The sequence below is a fragment of the Gorilla gorilla genome, chromosome 2 (assembly GCF_029281585.2).
Source record: "Gorilla gorilla gorilla isolate KB3781 chromosome 2, NHGRI_mGorGor1-v2.1_pri, whole genome shotgun sequence".
NCBI lineage: Eukaryota > Metazoa > Chordata > Mammalia > Primates > Hominidae > Gorilla > Gorilla gorilla.
In genome coordinates, this window is record NC_086017.1 from 22,533,711 (window position 1) to 22,546,597 (window position 12,887).

The window sequence follows — 12,887 nt, forward strand, 5'->3', positions numbered from 1 at the left end:
TGGACTCTGGCCGACCTGTCAGGGGCAGCAGCCAGAATCCATCAGTTAACCACTCTGAAGGAAGTTTCTGCTTCAACGTTTTCCCCGTTGCTAGGAAACACTGCTTCGCCGCTGCTCATTGGTTAGCGCCCCCTCTTGTGTCTATGCCCTGTAATAGCACCCACAGTTGAGCAAACAGTAAAGACTATTTAACACATGATTTAAATCGTCTTTATTGTGAAATATAACACACAGAAAAGTTTCTAGGATATACACACAGCTTGGAAAATAGATATTGTGTATCTATTGTGTAACCACCACCTACAAAAACAAAGCATTGCCAGCGCATTAGACACTGGCCCTGCTTCTCTCCCTCCTTCTCCCCAGCAGGTGTTTATCTTTTCACTTTCCTTACAGTTTTATTACCTGTATGTATGTATCCTTTTTTAATATTTTATTTTCTTTGTTTTCTGGCTGCTCCTCCAACTTGCCATGCTTGCTTCTGCCTCAGGGGCTTCGTACTTGCTATTCCTTCTGCCTGAAACACTTTTCCTCCAGACAGCCGCATAGCTAGTCCTTCACTTCCTTTGCCCAACGTCATCTTTTCAGTGAGCACTTCCCCAGCACTCCCTGTCCCCTGCTTTTTTTTTTTTTTGACACTGAGTTTCACTCTTGTCGCCCAGGCTGGAGTGCTCACTGCAACCTCCACCTCCTGGGTTCAAGCGATTCTCCTGCCTCAGCCTTTCAAGTAGCTGGGATTACAGCCGCCCACCACCATGCCCACCTAATTATTGTAGTTTTAGTAGAGACAGGGTTTCACCATGTTGGCCAGGCTGGTCTCAAACTCCTGACCTCAGGTGATCCACCCTCCTTGGCCTCTCAAAGTGCTGGGATTATAGGCGTGAGCCACTGTGCTCAGCCCCCCGCTTCTTACATAGCACTTAGCACCCTCTGACACATTTTTCTTACCTCCATCTTCCTCCACTAGAGTTGAAGCTACAACAGAGTTTCTCAGCTTCAGCACTATTGCTGTCTGAGGCTGGAGAATTCATTGTTATGGAGGCCTAGCCCGTGCACTGCAGGGCATTTGGGAGTATCCCTGGCCTTTACAAACCAGATGCCAGTTGCACCCTCCTCACCATGGTTGTGACAACTAAAAGTGTCTCCAGGCATTGCCAAATGTTCCCCAGTTGGTGGTGCGGCAGGATGGTGGCCAGGGCAAAAATCACCTCACTGAGAATTGCTGAGACTTTGGGCTGGCTTTGTTTACCTCTTGTCTAAAACACAGTCAGGTAGCCAGTAAGTGTTTACTCATCTCAGTCTCAGCAGAGCCTGGCACACAGAGTGAAGTCTCAATAGAAGTTTGATGAATGAGGCCGGGTGCCATGGTTCATGCCTATAATCCTAGCACTTTGGGAGGCCGAGGTGGGCGGATTGCCTGAGCTCAGGAGTTTGAGACCAGCCTGGGCTACATGGTGAAACACCATCTCTACTAAAATACAAAAAATTAGCCAGGCTTGGTGGTGCGTGCCTGTAGTCCAAGCTACTCAAGAGGCTGAGGTAGGAGAATCGCTTGAACCCGGGAGGCGGAGGTTGCAGTGAGCCGAGACCATGCCACTGCACTCCAGCCTGGGTGACAGAGCGAGACTCCGTCTCAAAAAAAAAGTTTGATGAATGACTAAATGACTGACTGAATGAATAAGTGACTGATTGAATGAGTGACTAAATGACTCACTGAATGAGTGATACAGTGACCTCAAGGGTTGACAGCTGCCTTTGAATCTTACCAAATTATTTCCTTTAGTTTTTACTCCAACCAAAGAGTGTTGATGTGGGAAATTCATCAAGAATATAGGCTTGAGGTCAGTTGAAAGGAACCTTGCCTATAATCCCAGCACTTTGGGAGGCCGAGGCAGGCGGATCAGATGAGGTCAGGAGTTCGAGACCAGCCTGACCAACATGGTGAAACCCCATCTCTACTAAAAATACAAAAATTAGCTGGGCGTGGTGGTGTGTGCCTGTAATCCTAGCTACTCGGGAGGCTGAGACAGGAGACTTGCTTGGACCCAGGAGGCGGAGGTTGCAGTGAGCCGAGATCACACCACTGCACTTCAGCCTGGACAACAGAACAAGACTCTGTTTCAAAAAAAAAAAGAAAAGAAAAGAAAAAGAAAGAAAGGGATCTTGTCAAGGTTCCCCTGGGACACCTTTCTTAGCCAAATAACTTGAAAAAGTTTTCTACACTCAATGTCTCCATGTCTCTACTCCCTCACCGTCTACGCTCGCTCACTTGACTCCACCCTGAACTCTGCCCTTAGCACTCCTCTGAAACTGCTCTGGATCAAGTCACCAGTGGCTTCCTTGTTATGAAACCCATCAGCACTGCAAAGATGGAGTAACAGAGACTGGGTTTGCCTCCCACTGGAAACAACTAAAAATCGGACAACACGTGTGAAACAACCATTTTTAGACATTGGACATCAGACAGTGGAAGGCTGTGACCCCCAGAGAGGGGAAGCAAACGATGTGAGTTCCACAGTTGCCCTGGTCTACAGGCTGCAGTGCAGAGAAGGTGCTACAGACTGAAGTGTGTCCCCCACATTCATACCCTGAAGCCCTGACTCCCAGTGTAGCTGTATTCGGAGATGGGGCCTATGAGGAGATAAAGGTTAAATGAGGTTATAAAAGTGGGCCCTAAGCTAGGTGCGGTGGCTCATGCCTGTAATCCCAGCACTTTGGGAGGCCAAGGGGGGTGGATCATGAGGTCAGGAGATCGAGACCATCCTGGCTAACACGGTGAAACCCCGTCTGTACTAAAAATACAAAAAATTAGCCGGGCGTGGTGGCGGGCGCCTGTAGTCCCAGCTACTCAGGAGGTTGAGGCAGGAGAATGGCATGAACCCGGTAGGCAGAGCTTGCAGTGAGCCGAGATCACGCCACAGCACTCCAGTCTGGGCAACAGAGCAAGACTGTGTCTCAAAAAAAAAAAAAAAAAAAAAAAAAAAAAAAAAAAGTGGGCCCTAAACTGATAGGGCTGGTGCCCTTAAAAGAAGAGACTCTAAGCCTGGGCAACATAGTGAGTTCCTATCTCTACAAAAAATAACAAAATTAGCAGAATGTGGTGGCACGTGCCTGCAGTCCTAGCTACTCAGGAGGCTGAGGTGGGAAGATTGCTTGAACCCAAGAGTTTGAGGCTAAAGTGAGCTATGATCGCACCACTACACTCCAGCCTGAGCAAAAGAGTAAGATCCTGTCTCTAAGAAAAAAAGACGATGAAAGACATTCTCTCTGTCTCTGTTTCTGTCTCTCTCTTTGCCATGTGAGGACACAGTGAGAAGGGAACCATCTACAGGCCAGGAAGAGAGCTCTCCCCAGAAACTGACCATGCTGACACCTTGATCTTGGACTTGCCAGCCTTCAGAACCATGAGTAATAAATTTCTGTTGTTTAAGCCACCACCCAGTATGTGGTATTTTGTTTTTTGTTTGTTTTAGAGACAGAATCGTGCTGTGTCACCCAAGCTGGAATGTAGTGGCACCATCATAGCTCACTGCAGCCTCAAATTCCTGGGCTCAAGTGATCCTCCCACCTCAGCCTCTCAAGTAGCTGGGACTACAGGCATGTGCCACCACATCCAGCTTTCCAATTTATGGTATTTTGTTATGGTAGCCTGAGAAGACTAAGAAGAGTAGCCCAGGCATGGTCTGATGATCTTACTGGATTGAAGAGATGGGGGTCTGGGGAGGTGAAGGCCACTGAAGTTCTCAGGGCCGACCACCACAGCAGAGACTGCTGCAGAGAGAGAGCGATCCCTGGACATCTCCAGAGGGTCCTGCTCATGTCTTCAGCTGAGTACTGATCAATGCATGCATGAGACAAGACTCAGCAACATTTTTCATTCTTCACTTACTTTATTCCTCAGAAGTTCTTGACACAACTAACTTACCTCTTCTTTTTTTTTTTTCTTTTTTTTTTTTTTGAGATGGAGTCTTACTCTGTTGACCAGGCTGGAGGGCAGTGGCGCTATCTCAGCTCACTGCAACCTCCACCTCCTGGGTTCAAGCGATTCTCCCACATCAGCCTCCTGAGTAGCTGGGATTACAGGCCATGCACTACCAGACCCAGCTAATTCTTTTTCTTTTTTTTTTTGAGACTGAGTTTCGCTCTTGTCACCCAGGGTGGAGTGCAATGGTGCAATCTCGGCTCACTGCAACCTCTGCCTCCTGGGTTCAAGTGATTCTCTTGCTTCAGCCTCCCAAGTAGCTGGGATTACAGGCATGTGCCACCATGCCTGGCTAATTTTTGTTTGTTCCTTTGTTTGTTTGTATTTTTAGTAGAGATGGGGTTTCACCATATTGGCCAGGCTGGTCTCGAACTTCTGACCTCAGGTGATCCACCCACCTGGGCCTCCCGAAGTGTTGGGATTACAGGCATGAGCCACCACGCCCGGCCACCTCTCCTTCTTAAAGCATTTCTTCCCCTTGGCTTCTGTGAACCCCTTCTTCCTGTTTGTTTGTTTGTTTGTTTGTTTTCTTGTCTTCCTGTCCACACCTTCTGGGTTTTCTTTTCCTCAACCTGAGTTTTAAATGCTGAGGGTCTTCAAAGTTTGATCTTCAGCCCTATTCTCTTCCTATTCCACATTTGGTCCCCAGCACCTCACATAATAGCCGCCACATACTAGGAACTCAAATATGTATTGATTTCCTGTTGTTCAGGTAGGTGTTCACAACTCCTAGAGTGTTGTGAGGCTTTTCACCTGTTTCCCAGCCCCATATATCCAACTGCATGAGACATGCATCCTCTTACATGTCCCTTAAATACCTCAAAATCATCACATCCAAGATAGAATGTGTCATGTGCTCCAGATGTTCCTCCCCAAATACATTCTGTTCTTTCATGACACTGGAGGCAGGTTGGAAGCACAGGTGCTCCACTAGAGACTACATTTCCCAGCCTCCTTTGCGGTTAAGGGTGGTTAGTGACTAAGTTCTTACGGTAGAATGGGAATTAAAATGATGTACACAATTTCTGTGTCCTTGCTTAAAAAGAATTTTCTTATCTTCTACATCCTCTCATCTCGCTGCCCATAGACCGGAACGCAGACAGAGTGACCACTTAGCTTTGATCCTACAGACTAAGATAACACTCTAAGACACAACTGAGCCACAGATGACTGTGGAACAGAGTTATCCCACCAGTCTGGACTACTCAACTCTGGAATGCTACTGGAAGAAAAACAAAGTCCTAATTTATTTAAGCCACTGTATTTTTGTATCTCTTTGTCATAAAGCTGAAAGTTCTATTCCTAACTAATCTACACACAAACCTGCTTTCCCATCCACATTTAGAAAAGAACATACTGTCATTGCTGTATGACAAGCTTCTTAGGCTGTAAGGAACAGAAATTCCAACTCAAATTGGGTGAAAGAAAGAACGAAGTTTCTTGCTTCATAAAATAGGGTTAACTTCATGGGCAGCTTGATCCAGAAGGTAACATTGTCATCAGGGCTTGGTTTCTCAGCTTCTCTGGGTTCTACTCCACTTCCTGTAGACTCATTCTCAGACTGGCCCCTATATAGAGCAAGATGGTGGCCATGATGCCAAAGTTCACAGCCTCACATCATGAAATGCAACAGAGAAGTAGTTGCTTCTCTTAGAAGCCCCAGCAAAAGTCTCTGTTTCAATGATCTATTGCAGTGTAATAAACCATTGCAAAGCTTAGTGGCTTAAAACACAGCAATTTGCTGTTTTTCATGATTCTTCAATGGGATCTGAGCACAGCTGTGCGGTTGAAGAGCAAGGGTGGAGAAAGAAGAAGAGGGACAGTGGGGAAAGGGGACAGAAGAACAGGGACAGTGGAATGTGGAAAAGTGGGGGAAGGGGTGGGTGGGGAAAGGAGAAAGTGGAAAAGGGGAAAGAAGGGGAGCAGTGGGGAAAAATGGGGAGGAAGGTGGGGAAAAAGGAAAGAAGGGGAAAGGTGGGGGAAGGTAGGGGAAGGGGAAAGAAGAGGGATGGTATGAGGAGAGGTGACGGGGAGGTGGGGAGGAAGGTGAAAGAAGAAGAGGGATGGTGGGGAGAGGTGGGGAAAAATGGGGGGAAAGTGGGAGAAAATGGGGGAAAGGTGGGGAAAAGGAAAGAAGAGAGGACAGTGGCAAAAAGTGGAGGAAAAGGTGGGGAGAAAAGGTGGGGAAAGGGGAAAGAAGAAGCAGGACAGTGGGGAAAAGAAAAAAAAGAGGAGAGGCAGGAGCTGTCAGGCCTCTTAAAGGCTCGTCCTGGGGCAGTCACGTGTCACTTGTGCTATAGTCCGTTGGTCAAGGCAAGTCACCATTCCATCTGAGATTGAAGGGGAGAGGAAGCTGACTGCCACTTGATGGCAGGGGCAACACATGCACCCAAGGTGAGTGGAGATTGGTGGCTTCATCTTTGGAGACTAGCTATTTGATGACCTGTTGGTTCTGTTCAGTTCTGAGCCTGAATTAGTTGGTTTACAGACTATGCTGCTGTGCCAAAGACACCCAAAAATGGGAAAAGGAAGAATAGACTCTGGCAGACAGCCAGTGCTTCTGCCTTGTGCTCATGAATCAATGACTAGAATAGGCTGATTGGCAAAATGCCAGTCAAGACCCATCTCTTGGGCTAGTGGTGGGGTCAACCCTCCCAAAACTCACTGGGTACAGGTTTTATTTATTTTTACCTTTTAAAAAATTGGGATATAATATGCAAAATATAAAATTATAACCATTTTTAAGTGCGCAATTTAGCAACAATAAGTACATTCACGAGGTCTTGAAATCATCACCATTATTCATCTCCAGAACTTTTTAATCACTGCAAACGAAACACTCTGTACATGTTAAGCATAACTCTCTATCTCACCCTTCCCTCAGCTCTTGGTATCTTCTTTCTGTCTCTATGAATTTGCCTATTCTAGGTGTTCATAAGTGGAATCATACAATATTGTGTGTGCGTGTCTGGCTTATTTCACTTAGCATTATGTTTTCAAGGTCTATCCATGGTGTAGCAGAAATCAGGATTTTATTCCTTTTTATGGCTAAATCATATTCCATACAATGGATAGGCCACATTTTGTTTACCCATTCATCTGTTGATGGACACTTTGGTTGTTTCCACTTTTTGGCTATCATAAACACTGATGCTATGAACATTGGTGTACAAGTACCTCTTTGAGTCCCTATTTTCAATTCTTTTAATTTTTTTTTTTTTTTTTTTTTGACAGAGTCTTGCTCTGTCGCCTAGGCTGGAGTGCAGTGGCACGATCTTTGGCCTGGCCAACATGGTGAAACCCCATCTCTACTAAAAATACACAAAAATTAGCTGGGCGTGGTGGCTTATGCCTGTAATCCCAGCACTTTGGGAGGCTGAGGGGGGCAGATCACTTGAGGCCGGGAGTTTGAAACCAGCCTGGCCAACATGGTGAAATCCTGTCTCTACTAAAAATACAAAAAAATTAGCTGGGTGTGGTGGCATATGCCTGTAATCTCAGCTACTCAGGAGGCTGAGGCAGAAGAATCGCTTGAACCTGGGAGGCGGAGGTTGCAGTAAGCCGAGATTGTGCCATTGCACTCCAGCCTGGGAGACAAGAATGAAAGTTGGCTCAAAAAAAAGAAATAGGCAATTACTCTGCTGAGTGTTAGGAACTCCAACCACTGGGAAAGCCCAGGGGGCTGATGGTGAGCACACACCTCAAGTCATACTGTGGATTAGACCTTTGGAATGTCTTCAAGTTTACCCTTCCTATCTTTTCCTGTGGCCACCGGTCCCACCTGCCTCTAATCTCACCCCATTAGTCTGAGTCCTCCGAGAAGCAAATACCGGGATAAGATTAAATTGTGCTAGGATTTTATTAAAGAAAACACGTGTAGCGGGGAAATGGGGAGGGAGCTGGGAGGGTTGGGATGTAAGTCCAGCCCCAGGTGAGGAAGGGAGGGAAAGAGGGTTGGGTAGAAGGGTCCTAGTTAGCCATGCAGTCTAAGGAGGGTTTGGCAGGGTGTCGGGGAGTCCTTAAGCCAAAGTCAGCTCAGAGAAATCCCATGTCTCCTAGGAATGGGCCTGCCTTAGCATCCCACTCATGGCAAAGTCATCAGGTGGGGGCATCTCAAGGGAACTGTGTCCTTGCTGCAAACAGAGTACAGCAGTGCTTGGTCAATTAGGATCCCTAGAGTTGGAGGCCTGTGAGGCTCCTTCTCATCCCTCCACAGCCCCCACACGGCTACCAGAGGAGTGCAGTGATCTTTCTGGAGTGCAGTCTCACCATGCCATTTTTCTGCCCAAACTCCCTCCAAGGCTCCCTGTTGTCCTTATGGTCCTTAGGCTAGTGTCTCAGCTCTTTATCTCAGGTATCAAGGTCCTGCTGGGGGAGGGGAGCAATTTACCTCTGTGCTCTGTTGCCCACCTGTCCTCGGCCCTACTCAGACCTTGGATGCCTCAACTACACTGGGCTGACCCCTTGTTGCTCTGAGACGTGCTATCCTCTTTTTTTTTTTTTTTTTTGACAGAGTTTCGCTCTTGTTGCCCAGGCTGGAGTGCAGTGGTGCCATCTTGGCACACTGCAACCTCTGCCTCCCAGGTACAAGTGATTCTCCTGCCTCAGCCTCCCGAAGTAGCTGGGATTACAGGCGTCCACCACCACGTCCAGCTAATTTTTGTCTATTTTTAGTTGAGACAGGGTTTCACCGTGTTGGCCAGGCTGGTCTTGAACTCCTGACCTCAGCGATCCACCCGCCTTGGCCTCCCAAAGTGCTGGGATTACAGGTGTGAGCCACCGCGCCCGGCCATGCTATCCTCTTTTATTCCTCCACACCTTTGCCCATGCTGTGACCTCTGCCTGGATAGCCCTTCCCTACATCTCCCAGCTCCAGTGTTAAGTGCTTCCCTCAGCTTCCTAGGTTTAGTCAGCAGCGTCCCTTCACTCCATCTCTGGTACAGGCCCAGATCCTCTGGAGTAGACAGAAGATTCCAGGGGCTGTGTCGGGAGAACAGGATAAACAACCGCCACAGTCCTCTCGGACTTCTCTTGAAGGGACAGATATCCCTTCAAGTCCCTTTTGGGCATATGCGCAGAAGCATATGTGCAGAAGTATTAGTTTAAAAGCTGATAATATACCATGCTTTGTTTATTCATTCATCCATTGATGGACACTTGTGCTTCCCCTTTTTGGCTACTGGAAATAACGCTGCTTTGAAAATGGATGTACAGATATCCCTTCAAGTCCCCTTTGGGCATATGTGCAGAAGTAGAACTGCTGGATCACGTGGTAATTCTATTTTTAGTTCTTTGAGGAATCACTATACTGTTTTCCATAGCAGAAGTTGAAATTAAATTAAAAAATATCTTCCCGGCACAAGCTGGCTTGTATGGTTTTGAAATCTGTACTCTCGCCCTCCCTCCACTGTGATCAAAGCAGAAATCTAGCACACAGCATCCAGGACAGCCAAAGACCAAAGCCCATCCCCTTCCACATAACCTCCTCCTCACCCCTCCACTTTTCAACGCTGCCTTCCTGGGCTCAAGATTCAATGCTTTATTTTTAGCCCACACGTTGGACTGGGGCTCCAGGAATGCACTTGATGCCTGAGGTGTAACCAGACCCCTGCATGCACCACTTTTAGCTCCTGGCTTTAGCTTGACACGATAAAAAGCCTTCCACAAAGCAGCTGTAAGCTTGTGGGCCGCAGGCCTGATCCAGTTTTACTTAACCACTGATAATTTGAATTTTTTTTTTTTTTTTTTTAAAGTGGTCTGGGTGCAGTGGCTCACGCCTATAATCCCAGCACTTTGAGAGGCCAAGGTGGGCGGATCACTTGAGGTCAAGAGTTCAAGATTAGCCTGGCCAACATGGTGAAATCCTGTCTCTACTAAAAAAAAAAAAAAAAATTCCAGGTATGGTGGCAGGTGCCTGTAGTCCCAGCTACTTGGGAGGCTGAGGCAGGAGAATCCCTTAAGTCTGGGAGGCAGAGGTTGCAATCATGCCACTGCACTCCAGCCTGGGCAACAGAGTGAGACTCCATCTCAAAAAAAAAAAAAAAAAAGTGGCTGGGCACGGTGGCTCACGCCTGTAATCCCAGCACTTTGGGAGGCCGAGGCGGGTGGATCACGAGGTCAGGAGATCGAGACCATCCTGGCTAACAGGGTGAAACCCCATCTCTACTAAAACTGCAAAAAATTAGCCAGGCATGGTGGCACGTGCCTGTAGTCCCAGCTACCCAGGAAGCTGAGGCAGGAGAATCGCTTGAACCTGCGAGGCGGAGGTTGCAGTGAGCCGAGATGGGGCCATTGCACTACAGCCTGGGCAACAGAGCAAAACTCTGTCTCAAAAAAAAAAAAAGTGGTAAAATAGACATAACATAAAATTAACCATCATAACCATTTTTAAGTGTACAGTTCAGTGGCTTTAAATCCTTTCACAGTGTTGTGCAATTATCACAACCATCCATATCTAAGGCTGTTTTCATCTTCCCAAACTGACACTCTGTCCCCATTAAACACTAACTCTCATTCCCCGTCCCGCCTCCTCTGGCGCCCACCATTCCACTTTCTGTCTCTATGAATCTGATTACTCTAGGTACCTCATATATGTGGAATCATAACTGTATTTGTCCTTTTAACATAATGTTCTCAAGGTTTATCTGTGTGGTAGCATGTGTCACAATTTCTTTTTTTTTATTTTTATTTTTTTTTTAGAGACAGAGTCTTACTCAGCCACCCAGGCTGGAGTGCAGTGGCATGATCATGGTTCACTGCAGCCTCCACTTCCTGGGCTCAAGTGATCCTCCCACCTTAGTCACCTAAGTAGCTGGGACCACAGGCATGTGCCACCATGCTTGGCTAATGTTTTTATGTTTTGCAGAGATGGGGTTTTGCTGTGTTGCCCAGCCTGGTCTTGAACTCCTGGGGTCAAGTGATCCTCCTACCTCAGCCTCCAAAAGTGCTGAGATTACTGGCATGAGCCAGTATGCCTGGCCCAAATTTCCATATTTTCCCCCTTTGGTTTTTATTTTTTTGTGAAGTCTCAAATAATTTCCTTTTTTAAAAACTGATAATATACCATGCTTTGTTTATTCATTCGCCCATTGATGGACGCTTGTGCTTCCCCTTTTTGGCTACTGGAAATAATGCTGCTTTGAAAATGGGTGTACAGAGATCCCTTCAAGTCCCTTTTTAGCGTGTGCACAGAAGTAGAACTGCTGGATCACGTGGTAATTCTATTTTTAGTTCTTTGAGGAATCACTATACTCTTCCATAGCAGAAGTGGAAATTAAAAAAAAAAAAATAGTTGCCAAATTCTAGATTTGGGGCTTCTGCTAAGAAACTGGAGGTCTGACCCCAGTGGTCTTGCACTTGCAGAACCAGCCTCCTCAGGCCCCTCAGAGACACCTCCCCAGCTAAGCAGTGCCCTTTCCCCAGAGGTCTGGGTCCCAGCTCTGGAGGACCCTCTCTCAATCTTCTCACACTTTATTTATTTATTTATTTATTTATTTATTTATTTATTTATTTATTGAGACAGAGTCTTGCTCTGTCGCCCAGGCTGGAGTGCAGTGGTGCTATCTCGGCTCACTGCAACTCTGCCTCCCGGGTTCATGCCATTCTCCTGCCTCAGCCTCCCGAGTAGCTGGGACCACAGGCACCTGCCACCACGCCCGGCTAATTTTTTGTATTTTTAGTAGAGATGGGGTTTCACCGTGTTAGCCGGGATGGTCTCCATCTCCTGACCTCGTGATCCACCCGCCTCGGCCTCCCAAAGTGCTGCTGGGATTACAGGCATGAGCCGCTGCGCTCGGCTATTTATTTATTTATTTACTGAGACGGAGTCTTGCTCTGTTGCCCAGGCTGGAGTGTAGTGGCATGATCTCGGCTCACTGCAGCCTCCACCTCCCAGGTTCAAGTGATTCTCCTGCATCAGCCTCCCAAGTAGCTGGGATTACAGGTGCCCGCCATCAAGCCTGGCTAATTTTTGTATTTTTAGTAGAGATAGGGTTTCACCATGTTGGCCAGGCTGGTCTCGAACTCCTGACCTCAGGTGATCTGCCCGCCTCGGCCTCCCAAAGTGTTGGGATTATAGACTGAGCCACCGCACCCGGCCTCCCACTTCTTTTTTTTTTTGAGACAGAGTCTTGCTCTGTCTCCCAGGCTGGAGTGCAGTGGTGCGATCTCAGCTCACTGCAAGCTCTGCCTCCTGGGTTCATGACATTCTCCTGCCTCAGCTTCCCAAGTAGCTGGGACTACAGGCACCCGCCACCACGCCCAGCTAATTTTTTGTATTTTTAGTAGAGATGGGGTTTCATCATGTTAGCCAGGATGGTCTTGATCTCCTGACCTTGTGATCCGCCCATCTCGGCCTCTCAAAGTGCTGGGATTACATGTGTGAGCCACCACACCTGGCCCCAGCCTCTCACTTCTAATAGCTACAACCTCTTTCCTTTTTCTCTCTAGCCCTAGGCAGTTCCCTCAGTTACACTTTGTGATACTATGGTCCCTTTCTGCGTTTCTAGTAGTCCTGCACCTGGTTAACATGTCCCTCTATTAAATTCTTTCTGTTAAAGCACCTGGTGTGGTTTTCGTTCACTTGGCTGACAGATCCCACTTAGCTGGTGTTCTCACCTGGAATTGCTAGACAGAAGCTGCCCCCTTTGGTCAGGTATATGCTCTTCTGTTCCCCTCTTCCTGCTCCCTACTTTTTTCATTTTTATTTTTATTTTTTTGATACAGGGTCTCGCTCTGTCACCCAGGCTGGGGTGCAGTGGTATGATCATGGCTCACTGCAGCCTTGACTTCCTGGGCTCCAGCGATTCTCCCACTCCAGCCTCCCAAGTAGCTAGGTCCACAGGTACACGCTACCACACTCCTGAGCTCAAGCAATCCACCCACCTTGGCCTCCCAAAGTATTGGG